Source organism: Heterocephalus glaber, unplaced genomic scaffold, assembly GCF_053883595.1.
Source record: "Heterocephalus glaber isolate CG9 unplaced genomic scaffold, H.glaber_assembly_v1.0 deba00001472, whole genome shotgun sequence".
Taxonomy (NCBI): domain Eukaryota; kingdom Metazoa; phylum Chordata; class Mammalia; order Rodentia; family Bathyergidae; genus Heterocephalus; species Heterocephalus glaber.
In genome coordinates this window covers 85,629,890-85,644,545 of record NW_028258315.1, presented here as the reverse complement: position 1 = coordinate 85,644,545, position 14,656 = coordinate 85,629,890, and positions in this window count along the sequence as shown.

Here is a 14,656-nt window from a genome sequence, read left to right as displayed (position 1 = left end):
CAGCAAGCTTTCAGACTAGCCACATCTGCAGTTATGTACTGTCTGAAAGTGAGATTCAGCCTAGAGAAAGTGAGAGACTTATCCAAGGTGAAATTGTTAGCAAACAATCAACTGGAACTTAGTTTTCTGGTTCCAGGTTTTGTGCTTTCTTCATTCTTTCAAGCCACCTTAAAATAAAAGCACCAATATAGCCTCAAATTTGCTCTACCGAGTAGGTAGAGTGTAATTCCAGCCTGCCTTGCCTCCTTCATTAAGGTTTGCTGATAACTTTTCATTCCATAATTAGTACCTAGAACAAGACCTGACAAATAATAGGCACTCTCTAAATGTTTGTTGAACAAGTAAAGCATGCTTGAATGAATGAATGAATGAAATGAGAAAGCTTGAATAATTACAACTATTGATTGAAAAATCAGAAGCACTCAGTCTCAGTCATACCTAACCATCACCAAACCATCATTCAAGATAGGCATTATGCCTGATATGAAGGCATAATTTTTGAAATATTAATTGATACCTATTATAATTCCAGTATTTGAGGTAATAATTTCCTGCTATATCCCCCCACACCTTTTTTTGTTGATTTGGGAACAAGCTAAACTATGTGGTATGTGTATCTAAAGGAATGGTTGTTTCAGAAGAAAGGCAAAAAAGAAACATTTGAGGTTTGAAAAACTTGGACTCTTGAGTTTCAAATGTCCAAAGGGATTCAGAATTTAATACAAAAAAAAAAAGAGGCAGAAAAAGTCTCCCCATCCTCTCAGACTGGGGTGACATGCCCCTCGAGATTGCAGAGCAAAAACCGTGAAGGGAAGCAGTCATGAGGGCAGGGTAGGTCCTGAGAAAAGATGAGCCAATATCCTGCTCCTACCGTTTATTCAAGAGGAAGGACAGCAATTTCACACCAACTTGGTAATTTGCATTGAACCAACTATCCTACAGACAAACTAAGCAAAAGTCTAAAAAGCAACTCTCCGAAGGCAGTAGAAAGCAACAACAAGCCAGGAATTGACATCTGGCAAATGGAAACGGGGAGAGTTACCCACTTTTTAATGGCTTTTTCACCTGAGGGGAGGACTCAGTACCAAACTTCGGCCAAAACTTGATAGAAACCCAGTCTTTCCAGCTGCAGAATCAGAGGGCAGAGTTTAGAGGAACCAAAGCAGCTAACTGGAGAGGCCTGAGGAAGCCCCAGGTTCCCTGGGCCCTGATATACCAGGGAAGACATAGATGACTCCTGAGCAGCCCAATGGCACAAAGATTCCGATGGTCACTGAAGGTACAAAAGCAGCAAGATGCCCTCGTGTCCTGCAAGGAGCAGGAGTTAACTGAGAGACATGGGCCAGCAGGGGCCTGGGGACAGACCCGAAGGAGAACACAGAAGAGAGAGAATGAAATGCCAGCAGACACCAGAGGATGCAGACTCCCTAGGGGTGCCATCCTGAATGTGGATGACAGAGAGCAAGGACAGTAATTCTGCTCGTGCCTTGTCCCAGAACGCACCTACAGCTCTGAGGGAGCTGGGACCAATCCTGGAAGTGACTGGAAGTCAGTTTCTCCCACCTTTCCTGTCCTCTGACACGGGGTGTAGAAAAAGAAAACAAGTTTCATTACCTAGCACATCTGAGTACCTATTATGTTATTATGAGATAAATGTGTGTGTCTGAGCCACGGGAGGAGGTTAGACAGTTAAATATCAACACTGGCCATTAGCGGATATCAGGCCCTCCTCTTATACTCCTGGTTTGTATCGTAGAAATTCTCTCCAGTTTGTTTCCCCCTCAACTGTCAACGTGTGGTTCGGGCTGTGTATGTGAACAGTTTCTCACAATACTGGTCCTCCTCTGCTCCAATATGACTTCCAAAGTTTTGTTAACAGGTTGGCCAGCACAGCCACTTATCCTTCTCCTATTTCCCCCGTCCATATGAGGGTCCTGATCTGGTCACCTCTCTATTGCACAGAGTGCCCTAGCTTATAAAATAGCAAGATGAATAAATTAATAAACGAAGGAATGAGCAAGTGAATACCACGCCTATCAGGGCCAGTATTGTTCTACTGGGTTAATAACATTGCTTGCAAAGTCTGCTCTTTCCCTCCTCCTGACTCATCCTGCACTCCCAGCCCTCTCTGCAGACATTTAGAAGGTCTGAGCTCATGGCCACCAGCCCTCTGTCCTCCCTCCCGTTGTCTGGCTGACTTTCTACTCAGCTGAAATGGGGGGGTTGGAAGACAGTGCTCTGCCAGTCATGGCTGAGGCCCTTTGTCTCAGCCCTGGAGTACCAGGCCCATGTGTGGAAGCAGGCTGATAGCCCTGGCAGTCAGGAGAACGAACACAAGAGGCTTTCTAATAGGGCTAAAATCCTGGTTTTGGCTCTCAGCCTCGGCTGAGGAACAGCTGGATGGCAATAGCCCAGGCTCAAACATCTGCTTCTTTTCCCGCCATTAGTATCGAGCATTGTTGCTAATGCTATTATTAAGGAATTATCAATATTTTACAAGTGTTGCCATTTCTTGAAAAGGCAGCTGATTAAGTCATGCAGGACAGGACTTTGGTGGTCAAGACATAGCAAGACAAGATCTTATTCTCTTCTCCCCTTTCCTCTTGAGATCGTTGTACTGATTATCTTAAAGAGGGAAACTCAGACTCCAAACACTGCCTCTCCCCTTGTCCTTTCTCTAACCCCAGTTCCAGATTCTGAGTGGGAGTCTGTAAATACATTTCACTATAAGAGTGAGCCAGTAAGAGTGAGTGAGCCAGCCAGGGTTCCCACTGCATGCTAGAGAAATGGGTCCTGGTCACTTTAAGTGTAAAAAAGTAAAAACCCTTTTAGGTACTTTATAGAATTAATGGGAATGCTGAGGAGCCCTGCTGGAGCAGGGTGGCTGGCTGTGTTTCCAAAGATGACCTATGACAGTGTCTCCTGCCTTTTGTGCTCTCGAGGGCCCTGCCATCCTTCCATCAGGAGGTAGATTCCAATTCCCTTCTGCTGAATCAGGGCAGTGTGTGACACTCCTGTGACAAATACAGTGTTGTATGAAGTAAAACTGTGCAACTTCTGTGGCTAGAAAATAATGAAGATTCCACTAAGATTGCTGGAATTTTCTCATGAAACATTCAGCTTCATGCCAGCAGTCCAAATTCCTGGAGACCATCATGTTTTGAGGAAGCCAAATCGTCCATACAGAGACCACACAGAGAAGACTCCAGACCAGAGAGAGAGACAGACAGACAGACAGACCTAAACCATACGCCCCTCATGGACTTAAACCATATGCGAGACCTGAGCCAGAATCACCCACCCTAGTTTTCCCCAGATCCTGACTTATAAAACTTATGAGAAATGATAAAACTGTTAATATTACTTTAGGCAGAATGTTTTGGGATCACTAGTATGCAGTAATAGCCAACCAGAACAGTCAGGAACAAAGGAATGTAAGAAAAAGTAGAAACAATTTGCTAAAACAGAACCTTCCATCAGCTTGATTCCCCCCACCTCAGGCTTCATGCTGCCCAGTCTCTGGTTACATAGAAAGATATGAAAATGAACAATGACTGTAAACTCTGAAATATCGGACAGTAGAACCATTCTGGAAAGTCAGTTTAGGTTTCTAACATAAAGTTAATATTAGTTAAACCTTCAGAACACTTCAGGCCCTTTCTTTGCCACAGACCTGGATGGCACTTTCTAGGCCAAAAAGCCGTTCATAATAGAAACTCCAGGGAGGTGCACTCGACAAATCTGTAATTCAGATTGTTTTCTTAAGGGTAAAATTAATCAGAAGGAAAAATCCCCCCAAAGAGTCTCTCCTCTACTCTTCACCACTGCCATTCATACTTGTCCCCACTATACACCAAAACTAAGCCAAAGATATCAGGTGATGTTTTGTCTGGGTAGACACCCATTTTGAGATTTAATCCCCATTTTGAGGTATTCATGACATAATCATGACATGGAAACCACTAGAGGGACAAAGGACAAACAAACTCCTGGCTTCCTAACTTGTTACTCATTAAAAGCATGGTTTGTGGGTTTAAAAGTGGTTTTTGCAAAAAAAATTTAAAAATTAAAAAAAGTGGTTTTTGCTAAAACTTGTGACTCTTCACTTGTACCTGCAAATGACCAATAAGTAACTAAAGAGGCTTGACCTTCATTTGGTAAACCTCTGGGTCAAATCCCTCTCAATGCCGCATATAGGCATGTTAGTCATTTAGGGAGTATCTGTCTAAAAGCTGACAAAACAGATTTATTAGCCCCAAATTTATCCAGCCTATCTCATGACCCTTTAAGACTGAGGACACCAGGAGAAGACATTTACAGGGACAGTGGGCTCTTCGCAGAATCTCCATTGCCCTAAACCTACAATCACCTTGGATTCCAGCACAGCCTCACATGTCTGAAATTACCCCTCCATTCATAAGGATTCCTTTGGAGCTACGAAACCAGGACTGAGATCATGATTGACAGGACCCCAGCCTATCACATAACCCCAGTAAATTGCTCTTCACTCTCTTGTGGACAGACCAGTCTGAGGCTCATCATCAGTGTATGCCCCCTCCAACTGCTCCTCAAGATGCAGTCCTTTCCTTATCTTCTCTTACCTTCCCATGAAAGCTTTTACCTATAAATTCATACTTTGCTTTAGTTTTCATTTCTATTATTACGAAAGTGAGGATCTATAGTAGCCATTGGCGTTAAAAAGGTGGAAATTTAATCTGACTGTGGTTTTTGGAGGTTAAACCTCTGGGAAGTCAGTAATTAAGGTTAAATGAGGCCATAAGAGTGGGTCCCTCATCCAATGGGATTTGTGTCCTGATAAGAAGAGGAAAGCCCAGAGCTAGGACGCTCAGCGCCTCTTGCCATGAGATGTCCTGTGTGGCAGAGTCCTCAGCAGCAAGAAATACCTCACAGATGCAGCTGCCTGAATCATGAGCTGAATAAGCCTCTTTTCCTCATAAATTACTTGGTTTGTGGTATTCACTTACAGCAATAGAAAACAAACTAAGATAGGGCCTGTGAGTGTGTGTGTGTTCATTTTTGTGTTTTAAAAATGTTGATTGCAATATGCAAGAATAATACCTCTAAGCCCTTTAAAACACTTATGTAGTCATGCTCCATAGGACTTGTCTTAAGACTCATTAACTCTCAAATCATTTAGAGAGAGTGAGCCCTGTGGTCCACAAAGGGACAATGATAAAAACTGTTCCTTTTACTTTTTGAAAACCTCTGTCTTATCTTGGCTTCAAGTTCCTATTTTTGGTTTTCATTATGACACTTAGAAGAAACCGTCATTAGCATTTTTTACTTAAACAAAACCAAGACACAATTAGCAGCTGCTTCAGGATTTTCAAAGCCCCAGCATCTGGGAATTTCCCAGAATACATTCTTAGCATTAGAAATAAATGTGTTCAGGGAGGGGAAATACAGCCCTGACTCATCTGCCTGACCACCCAGCAAGCCGACCTCTGCCTATGCCTGATGCACAACTTCCTGGGAGTTGGAATGACAATGATCACACACAAGTGTCCATGTCACTCCATTTCCAGATGCTGGGAGCCACAGATCTTCCACATGCATTTGCTAGTGGGACTATCAACAGCTGTTGTTTTGGATTTTGCGGGGTGCCAGGCAGGACCAAGGAAGATCAGGTTGAAATACATATTTGACAGAGTCTTAGTTTTGGTGTCTTAGGTCACATTTCAGGTATTATCACTGAATAACAAATCCCTCCTGCACATGTTGACCTTAAAAAAACAACTTCCATTTAAAAAAAAACAACGCATAGTTTTTGTCCAGCAGCAACTCAGGAAGGGCTCAGCTGGGTGGTTTACATTTAGGGTCTCTCATGTTGCTATTGTCAGACAGTGGCTGGAGCTGAGAATGTGAGGCTGGAGCAGCCAGGGAAGCCAAATCTCTCCCTCTTCCCTCACTCCTAGGCCTCTCTAAGTAGTCTTCGTGCATGGGCCAATCAGAGCACTCATACAGAGGCCAAAGGTTCCGTAGCAAGTATTCCTATGAGCAAGGCGGATAGTCCACAACCTTTTATGACTAGCCTTGGAGTCACATGGCATCCCTTTCACCATTCTCTCTTGGTTAAAACAAGCTCACCAAGATTCAAGAGGACAGAGATATCTACCCAACGGGAAGAATAACATTGTAAGAAGAGCATGTGAAACGAGAGGTTTTGTGGCCGCCATGTTTGGAAATGGAATTTGCCACAGGTTAAGTTCTCTAGAAGCAGAAGTTGAAATAGAGATGCTGGTGTGTCATTTATGAAGAAAGAGGATAAATGGAGCAGCTGAGCAAGGGTGTGGCTTCAAATGAAGTCTCCCTCAGCCTGGTCTTTTGGGAAGCAGTAGAGCATGTGTTGCCCAAAGTATCTGTCACTCCACAATACAGAGAAGTAGGGCTTTTGTACACCCACATCAGTCAGCCAGAAGCTTAGGGAAGCCCCAGATTGAAGAGGAAACCCCCAGATATCTCTTAGAGAGGCAACTCCAGCTGTCCCAGGACACTTCTCAGGCAAGATTTGCTGAGTGAGCCTTCACTGGTGATCAGTAAAAACAGTCACTGGAAATCTGAGTGTGACCCCCAAGAGCCTCTGCTATAATAGGATATGAGGTGACATTCAAGTGCTAAACTCTATAGTGACTATCAGGTAAGGACCTGAGTGTCAAGGTAAGACCAGGACTTAGGATAAAAGATACTGAAGAGTTAGGAGAAGGCACATGCATGGCATATCCAAAGTGTCGTATATATCCAAACTCATATAGGATTTGAAGACATTTGGGGTCCAGGGCAGGAAATCCATTTAATTAGGTTTAGCAAAAAGGAAAATACATTGACTCATGAAATGAAGTCAATAGAAGGTGATCATCCAAGCTGGATCCAGGATATAAAATACTGTATCTTCAGAATCTCTATCTCTGTCTCTGTCTCTATGTCTCTGTGTCTATGTCTGTCTCTTTCTGTCTTTGTCTCTCATTCTCTCTCTCTCTCTCCCTCCCTCCCTCCCTCCCTCTCTCTCTCTGCCTCCCTCCCTCCCTCCTTTCTTCATTCCCAGGAGGCTGGTCACTTTTTGGTGGCAAGATGAGTGCCAGTAATGCCAGGCTCATATTTTCTTTCCTAAGCAAGCTCTTTCAGAAAAAAACTTTTCTTTCCCAATCAAACTTATAAAATTCTCACCGTTGAGTGTCATTGGCTATGATTAGCCTGACTTGGTCACATGGCTATCCCTGATCCAATCACTGCAGTTAATGTGATGTGATCCTCTAATTGGCCAGGCCTGGGTCACATGCCTACTCTTAGGGCTAAAGTTTAATTTAATTCCCAGAATTGTAAGAATTAAGTGTAAAGGAGAAGCAAAGTCACAGGAAAAGCAGGCAGCAGTTGCCAGAAGTGGTATAAGACCAGACTATTCCTAACAAAGGAAACTAATGACCATGTGAGGAATCCAGTCACTGGTGAAGTAGACCTGAAAAGTTAAAAATGATTCCATTCAGAGTCAAATGTTCCTGAGTCTTATTTGCTTCCAACTTTTTTGTCAGGAGAAAATGTTCATTCTAGAATTTGGAACAAGAGTCATGCCCCTGCAGACTTAAATTGCCCATGAGAGGTTGTGTGGCCCTGCCTTTGGGACTGGAGGATTTGAAATCAAGCCAAAAACTCACTGCAATTTTATTCTCCAGCTAGAATAGACAAGGTCCTTAGTAAGCACACGCATTTTTAAAACTCTACTGGTAGTTTTTGTTTGATCAAATCTGTTATAAAGATTAGAGGTTTGTGAAATGAGATCTCTGAAGAAAGTCAAAGAAATGGTTGTTAATTAACTAGGAGAAACAAACTGATACATACACATCCACACAACAGCAATGGAAGAGTATTTTAATTAAGTCATCTTCCCTATTAAAAAAAGATGGTAACTAGCCATTCTTGAGCTCTACTGCGGATGAAATAAAAAGCAAATCAGCTTAATTGAACCATTAGGGAATTAAACATGAGAAGGAATTCTTTGCTCAACATTGGCCTAAATTTTAAGCTCTATTTAATTGTAAGAGTCCTCTGGGTAAAAGAATTGTGTCTTCTTCATCTTCTCCAAAGTTTGAATGGATGGGTAACTGATAACATTAAGAGTAAAAATAGAGAGACTGGGACCTGAACTAGCTTCCATAACTTTTGAAATTTTATTTCTGGCTACAAACAATTCTGATTTATCTACTGTATACATGGCTAGTAATATTTTGATTGTAAGTGACCAGACTTCAGTGGCTTAAACAAATAAGGGGCTGCTTTTCTAATTTAACAAAAGTCTGAAGGCAACAGCTACTGGCCCTGATTTACTGTTCATGATGCTTTGGGGTTCTCCCTTGGGGTTGCAAGATGGCCACTGGAACTACAGATATTACAAGAAAGAAGAAGGAAGAGGAAAGAGACAACAGGGATATCAGCGATATGCCTGACCAAGAACCTGAATTTATGTCTTATTGGTCAGAAGTATGTAGTCTGGCCATCTCCAGCTGAATGTTAGCTATGGGCAACAGATTGAGAATAGGGGTTAGATCAACCCAATTCACAGTAGCTACACTATCTCTGCAAATACCTACCTGTGAACAAGGTGTGGACAAATAAACATTTGCCATAGTCATGCCTGGAATTTACACAGATCACATCTCAGCTTTCCCAGTTAACGAACCATTTACAGTTGGCTCTCTATGTTGTTTTGGGAAGTTCTTCTCCCCAGGGTTCATCATGACACTCAGGTGACACTATGAATCCTAGAAGAACATTGTCCTGGAGCTGGGGATTTAGCTCAGTGGTTCTGCTGCTTGCCCCACAAGCGCAAGGTCCCGAGTTCGATCCCTGGTATCAAAAAAAAAAAAAAAGAACGTTGTCCTGGTCAGGAAGTAGGCCCAGAAACATTCCTAATAATCCAATTTCCTGGTCTCAGTGGTTAAGGTACAGGTGGTCAGGTGGCTTGAGTGGGGCCAAACATATTCTTCCCCAGGATTTTTTTTACTTAGATTTAGAGAAAAATGGCTCTTCTTATTTTTGATGGTAGATCTAAAAACAGGAGCTCCTATGTAGCCAACATCTCCCCACCATGTGGAGAAGATATATCTTTAGAAGAAGATGGTGAGGCCACAGCCACACAGACATGTAAATTTTAGGGAGCGTGGTAGAGCAAGAGGAAGAGAAGGAACTACAATCTTGATAATCTTTTAAATTTCTGCATCCAGTGGTGAATGGACTTCCACCTACTTAAGCTGTAAATTCCCCTTCTTGCTCAAATTTGTATTGTTAGATTTCTATTCACTGCATGGATAGAGTTTTGGTTAAGTAAGAGGTTAGACAAACACCCAATCATACAACTGCTATTTATTTGAAATTAAGGAAAAAGTTTTCCAAGGAGAAACCAGGGAAATACTTAATGTATTTATTCCCAGCTAATAAGATTCTTTAACCACTTAGAAATACCACAGTATGCAAGTGCTGCAGTCAATTACATTTCTGTAATTGTTTCCTGTCTTTCTTTAGAGATCATTTAAGGAGCTCTAGGATGAGTGGATATGCTGGCTGCCCCACTGCTGCCCTTACTTTACATCCTGGAACATCTTGCTGTGGAAAGGACTTAGGGAGACAGCCTGGTCAGACGGGAATGGCTTGAAATAGGAGACAGATAACTGAGTCCTTACCTGTGCTATGCTACTATAGGGTTGTGTGGACTGGCACAAATCACTTGGCCTCTCTGGGCTTCTGTTTTTTCTCCTGTTCCACTGGAGGTGTGACCTAAAATCTTCTGAGGTCCCTTTCACCTCTACTGTTCTGTGTTGGTGCAATCACTTAGACTAATACCCTGACTTTGTGCATAGGGCCCAGGGACTTCTCAGATCACACAACCAGAACACAGGCTCGAGCAAAGACCTCCTGATTCCAACCTGTCCTCTGAGTGACACTGACTTCCTTGCTAAGTATGGGTGGAAGCTGGATTCTGTTAGATTGTTAGAACTTCCTCTTTGATTGCAGAGCTTCCTGACTAAATCCGTTTTTCCAAGCATGAAGGATGAGCACACTGCAAGTCTGGTCCCCATCTGGGTCACTCTTTTCCCTCTCTTAGGCCCAGGAGTTACCCCAGTGACTGACTGCTGTCATGCACATGCATGCACTTGGCACAGAAGGCCCAGGAGACAGGGTGTAAATGCATCCTGGAGGTCTAGTGGGGCATAATGGAAAAAAATCCATTTGGTACCCATGCCCTGTGGTGGTGGGTCTCTGAGTGGATCAGGAGGGGACATACAAAGACATCATTGAGCAGGTGGGCAAACACCAAGGAGAAGTTGTCAGGCTTAGGTGATGTCTGACACCCCCTCACCCCTTGTAACACTAACCAGAGCAGGGAGTGAGGAATCCATGGAGCTGGAGAGTGAGCCTGGTCACTGTCTCCCAGATGTCACCTCTTGGGAAAGAGGCGTACGTGGTTAAAAATAAAGGGAGAGGGTACTCTGTGTTCCACCATGTTCAGGAAATTCTTTGTTCAATGGATTTGATAGTGCAAACAATGCCTTTCGTGCCTTTAACTCCTGTATCTCCAAGCAGCCTGAGGGCTAAAGCAGTGTTCTTCTGGGACAATCTATCACTCTTTCAGCATTGCTCCCCCAGTCTGATGAGGATAAATATATCCCAAAGAAATCCTGAACAGCACAGACTTTTCCCAACCGTTTTGGCCATGACCCACAGTAGGAAATACATTTTTACCCCACAACCTGGCCCAAACGTATCTATATGGAAAAATACTGAAACCTAGTATGCAGGAAGCAAAACCGAACCTCACTTTGTGTGATCAGTCCTGGTATTTGCACCCTGTTCTGTTCTATTTGACTCCTTTTCAGTTTTATATATACATAAAGTAAGGAAGTAGATCCAGTAAACCGATCCAGTCCCATTTTCCAACACAGTGTGATAAACAGGGACTCCCAGTCTCCTTGGAACTGTTTGCTGAGTGTCTGGGGTTTCGTTTCCTCAGCATGCAGGTGCCGGGGGTGCTGCTCACTCATGGAGAGTGGGTTGGGGGACCGATCGGAAGCAGGGAACTGGGTGTCCGGGTAGCTGACAATGCACTTGTCCTGGGGAAAGATGACGCGGCATTAGGAGAAAGCAGCCAAGTGGGAGAGACGGAAGAGGCTGCATCAGAAGAACCTAGAGATGCAGCCTATGTGGGGGCAGGAGGTGACAGGGATGCTTCCCACTCACCAACTCACCAGAGTTCAGACCCTCGGCTTAGAAGCAGTTGCTGCAGGGAGGGTAGGCAAAAGCACCACCCTGCTGGGGCCCCGCATGGGGGAGCCTGTGCTCACCCCCACCCCCACCCCCACCCCCGCCCCAGGAACTCTTTCATACTCTCTGTCTCTTTCTCCCAACCCCAGCACCTCCGTTCCCCTCTCTTGGCAGCCATTGCTTCAGCAGCACTGTCCAGTTGTTTGGATTCAGCCTCCAGGGAGGCAGCACGCTATAGGAGTCATGCATCCCTGAAGACCTGGAATAGTTCAAGATTTACGTAATTCAAGAACTATCTTCCAAAAGAGGACGTGTAACTGTTTCATGTCTGCAATGGCTCCTCCGTGTGCCAGCAGCATAAATCCACCTTTTAACTCACTCAGCCTATAGCTCAGAAATAGTACCTGATCCTCTAGACAAGCTTTTAAATTTAGGGTGGTGAGTTATTTTGTGTCTTGCATATAATTTTATTTTTATCTATATTTTTATACTGCTATTTGGAATCCACATAATGCAAGTTCATGCAGACATTGGTTGCTTTTGAGTTTCTGCTTTCTGGAAGCCTCAGTAGCCTCTAAAACCTCCTAGACTCAGATTCACTCAAGGTCTTGGACTCCTACTCCAAGTCCTGGCCTGGGCCTCCCTGGTGTGGTCAACATTCAGAAGCAGACTCGAGGGAAAGACAGACCTTCCCGGGCGGGAGCAGCTCAGGGGCTATTTGGAGGTAGAAATACAGCAGAGCTTTGGTGGATGTGGGACCGAACGGGGCAGAGGAGAGAGGCAGCGGGGCTAGAGCCCACTGACAAAGCAGTCTCAGAAAAGGGGACAACGGGACAGAGCAGTTTTCAGGGAAAATAGTACTTCTGCTTTCCCCATGTCCAGGCATCTTTCCTTTAGGCATCAGTGTGGACTTCCTCAGAAGGGACGGAGATGCTGTGTTACAGATCTTTCCTCTGCAATGAAATTTCATCAAATGCATGAGTGAAACCACTACACAGCTCAGAAGACATTTGTCCTACTTAAGTGCTGAGTTGTTTGCCATCATTTTATGATGAATATTTCCAAACCCACTGAAAATGTCAGAGTTACATAGTGATTGCCATACACTGTCCCCTACAGTGGACGTTTTAAAGCTTACCATTACTTGTCACCAGTCCATCCACCGTCTTATTGTTTGGTGCACTGTAAAGTTGCTGAAGCAAATACACTTCCCCCGAAACATTTCGGCATGCACATCATTACCTAGAGGCCAATATTTGTTTGTATCTCTCTTTATCTTTTGTATTTCATCGTGGCAAAATACAGAACATCAGGGCGGGGGATTTAGCTCAGTGGTGCCACCGCCTAGCTTAAAAGCACAAGGTCCCGAGTTCGATCTCTGATACCAAAAAAAAAAAACAACAAACATAACATCAAACTTACGATCTTAACCATTATTTAGTATACAGTCAGTGGCATTAAATACATTCACATTTTTGGGCAAACGTTTTCACCATTCATCTCCAAAACACTTTTCATCTGGCAAAACTGATACTCTCTACTAATTTAACAAAAACTCCTTCCTAGCCCCTGGACACTGCCATTCTACTCCTTTTTTAAAGGTCTTTTCTTTTTTTATGGGTACATGTTTGCAGTACATAATGGTTATATTTCTTGTGGGGAGTTGGTCCGTGTGCATGACACATCTTAACCCTTTTTTATCTCCTTCTCTTCCCCTTGCCCCCTTCTTCCACCTCTCAGTCCCCTTCCCTTTTGCAGAAGACCTAGCTACCTATTTCCCATTATCTTTTATTTTGCTCTTCATATTTTGGGTTCCTCGTATAAGAGAAACCACGCAATATTTAAGCTTGTGTATTTGATTTATTTCACTTAACAATATGATCTTAAGGTGCCCATTTTCCTACAAATGACTGAGCTTCTTCATGGCAGAGCAGTATTCCATTGTGCATAAATGTCACATTTTTCATCCAGTCATCTGTTGATGGACATATAGGCCACTTCCAGGAGTTAACTGTTGTGAGTTGTGGTGCTATAAACATGGATATACATGTATTACTGTAATGTGATGTCTTTAACTCTTTAGCAAGATGCCTAGGAGGTGAATAGCTGGGTCAAATGGAATTTCTAGCTTTAGTTTTTTGAGGAGTTTCCATCCTGATTTCCATAATGGTTATACTAGTTTACATTCCCACCAACAGTGTAGAAATGTTCCTTTTACCCTGCAGCCTCGCCAGCATTTGTTATCATTTGATTTCTGGATGATAGCCATTCTTTCTGGAGTGAGATGGAATCTGAGTATTGTTTTACTTTGCATCTTTCTGGTGGCCAGAGATGTTGAACATTTTTTCATGTATTTCTTGGCTGTTTGTATTTCTTTTTTCTTTTCTTTTCTTTTTTTTTTTTTTTTTGGTATGTACTTATTCTTTTGAGAAGTGTCTATTCTTTTCAGTTGCCCATTTTTTGATTTTTTTTAATTTTGGGGGTCTAATATTTTTTGAATTCTTTACATATTTTAGATATTAATCCTCTGTCCAAGGAATAGCTGGCAAATTGTTTTCCCATTCTGTTGTTTTTTCACTCTCAAGGTTGTTTTCTTTGCTGTGCAGAAGCTTTTTAATTTGATGTCCTTCCATTTGTTGATTCTTGGTACTATTTCTTTTACAGTGGTAAAAGAAAATATGGTTCTGTTCAGAAAGTCTTTGCCTATGGCTATGTCTTCAAGAGTTTTACCTATTTTATATTCCAGCAGATTAAATGTTTCTGCTTTAAAATTAGATGTTTGATCCATTTTGATTTTAGTTTAGTGCATGGTAAGGATAAGGATCTAGATTCAATCTTCAGCATGTGGACGGCCAGTTTTCCCAGCACCATTTATTAAAGAGACTATCTTTAGGGCCAGGGATTTAGCTCAGTGGTTCCACTGCCTACCTTGAAAGCAGAAGGTCCTGAGTATCAAATACCTGGTACCAAAAAAAAGAGAAAGAGACTGTCTTTCATTCAGCATATGTTGTTGGCCCCTTTGTCAAAGATCAGATAAGTGAATGTGGTTGGAATTATTCTGTATTCCCTTTTCTATTCCACTGATCCACATGTCTCTTTTTGTGTGAATACCATGCTGTTGTTAACACTGTAGCTTTGTAGTATAACTTGAAGTCTAGAACTGTGATGCCTCCTGCTTTGCTCTTGTTGACCAGGATTGGTTTTGGTATCTTGAGTCTCTTCTTGTTCCAGATGAATATTATGATTGTTTTCTCTAGTTTTGTGAAGAATTCTGTGGGTATTTTAATTGGATTGCATCAAATCTGTTTATCAGTTTTGGAAGTGTGGCCATTTTGACAATACTGGTTCTGCCTACCCAGGGACAGGGTCATTCTACTTTCTGTAA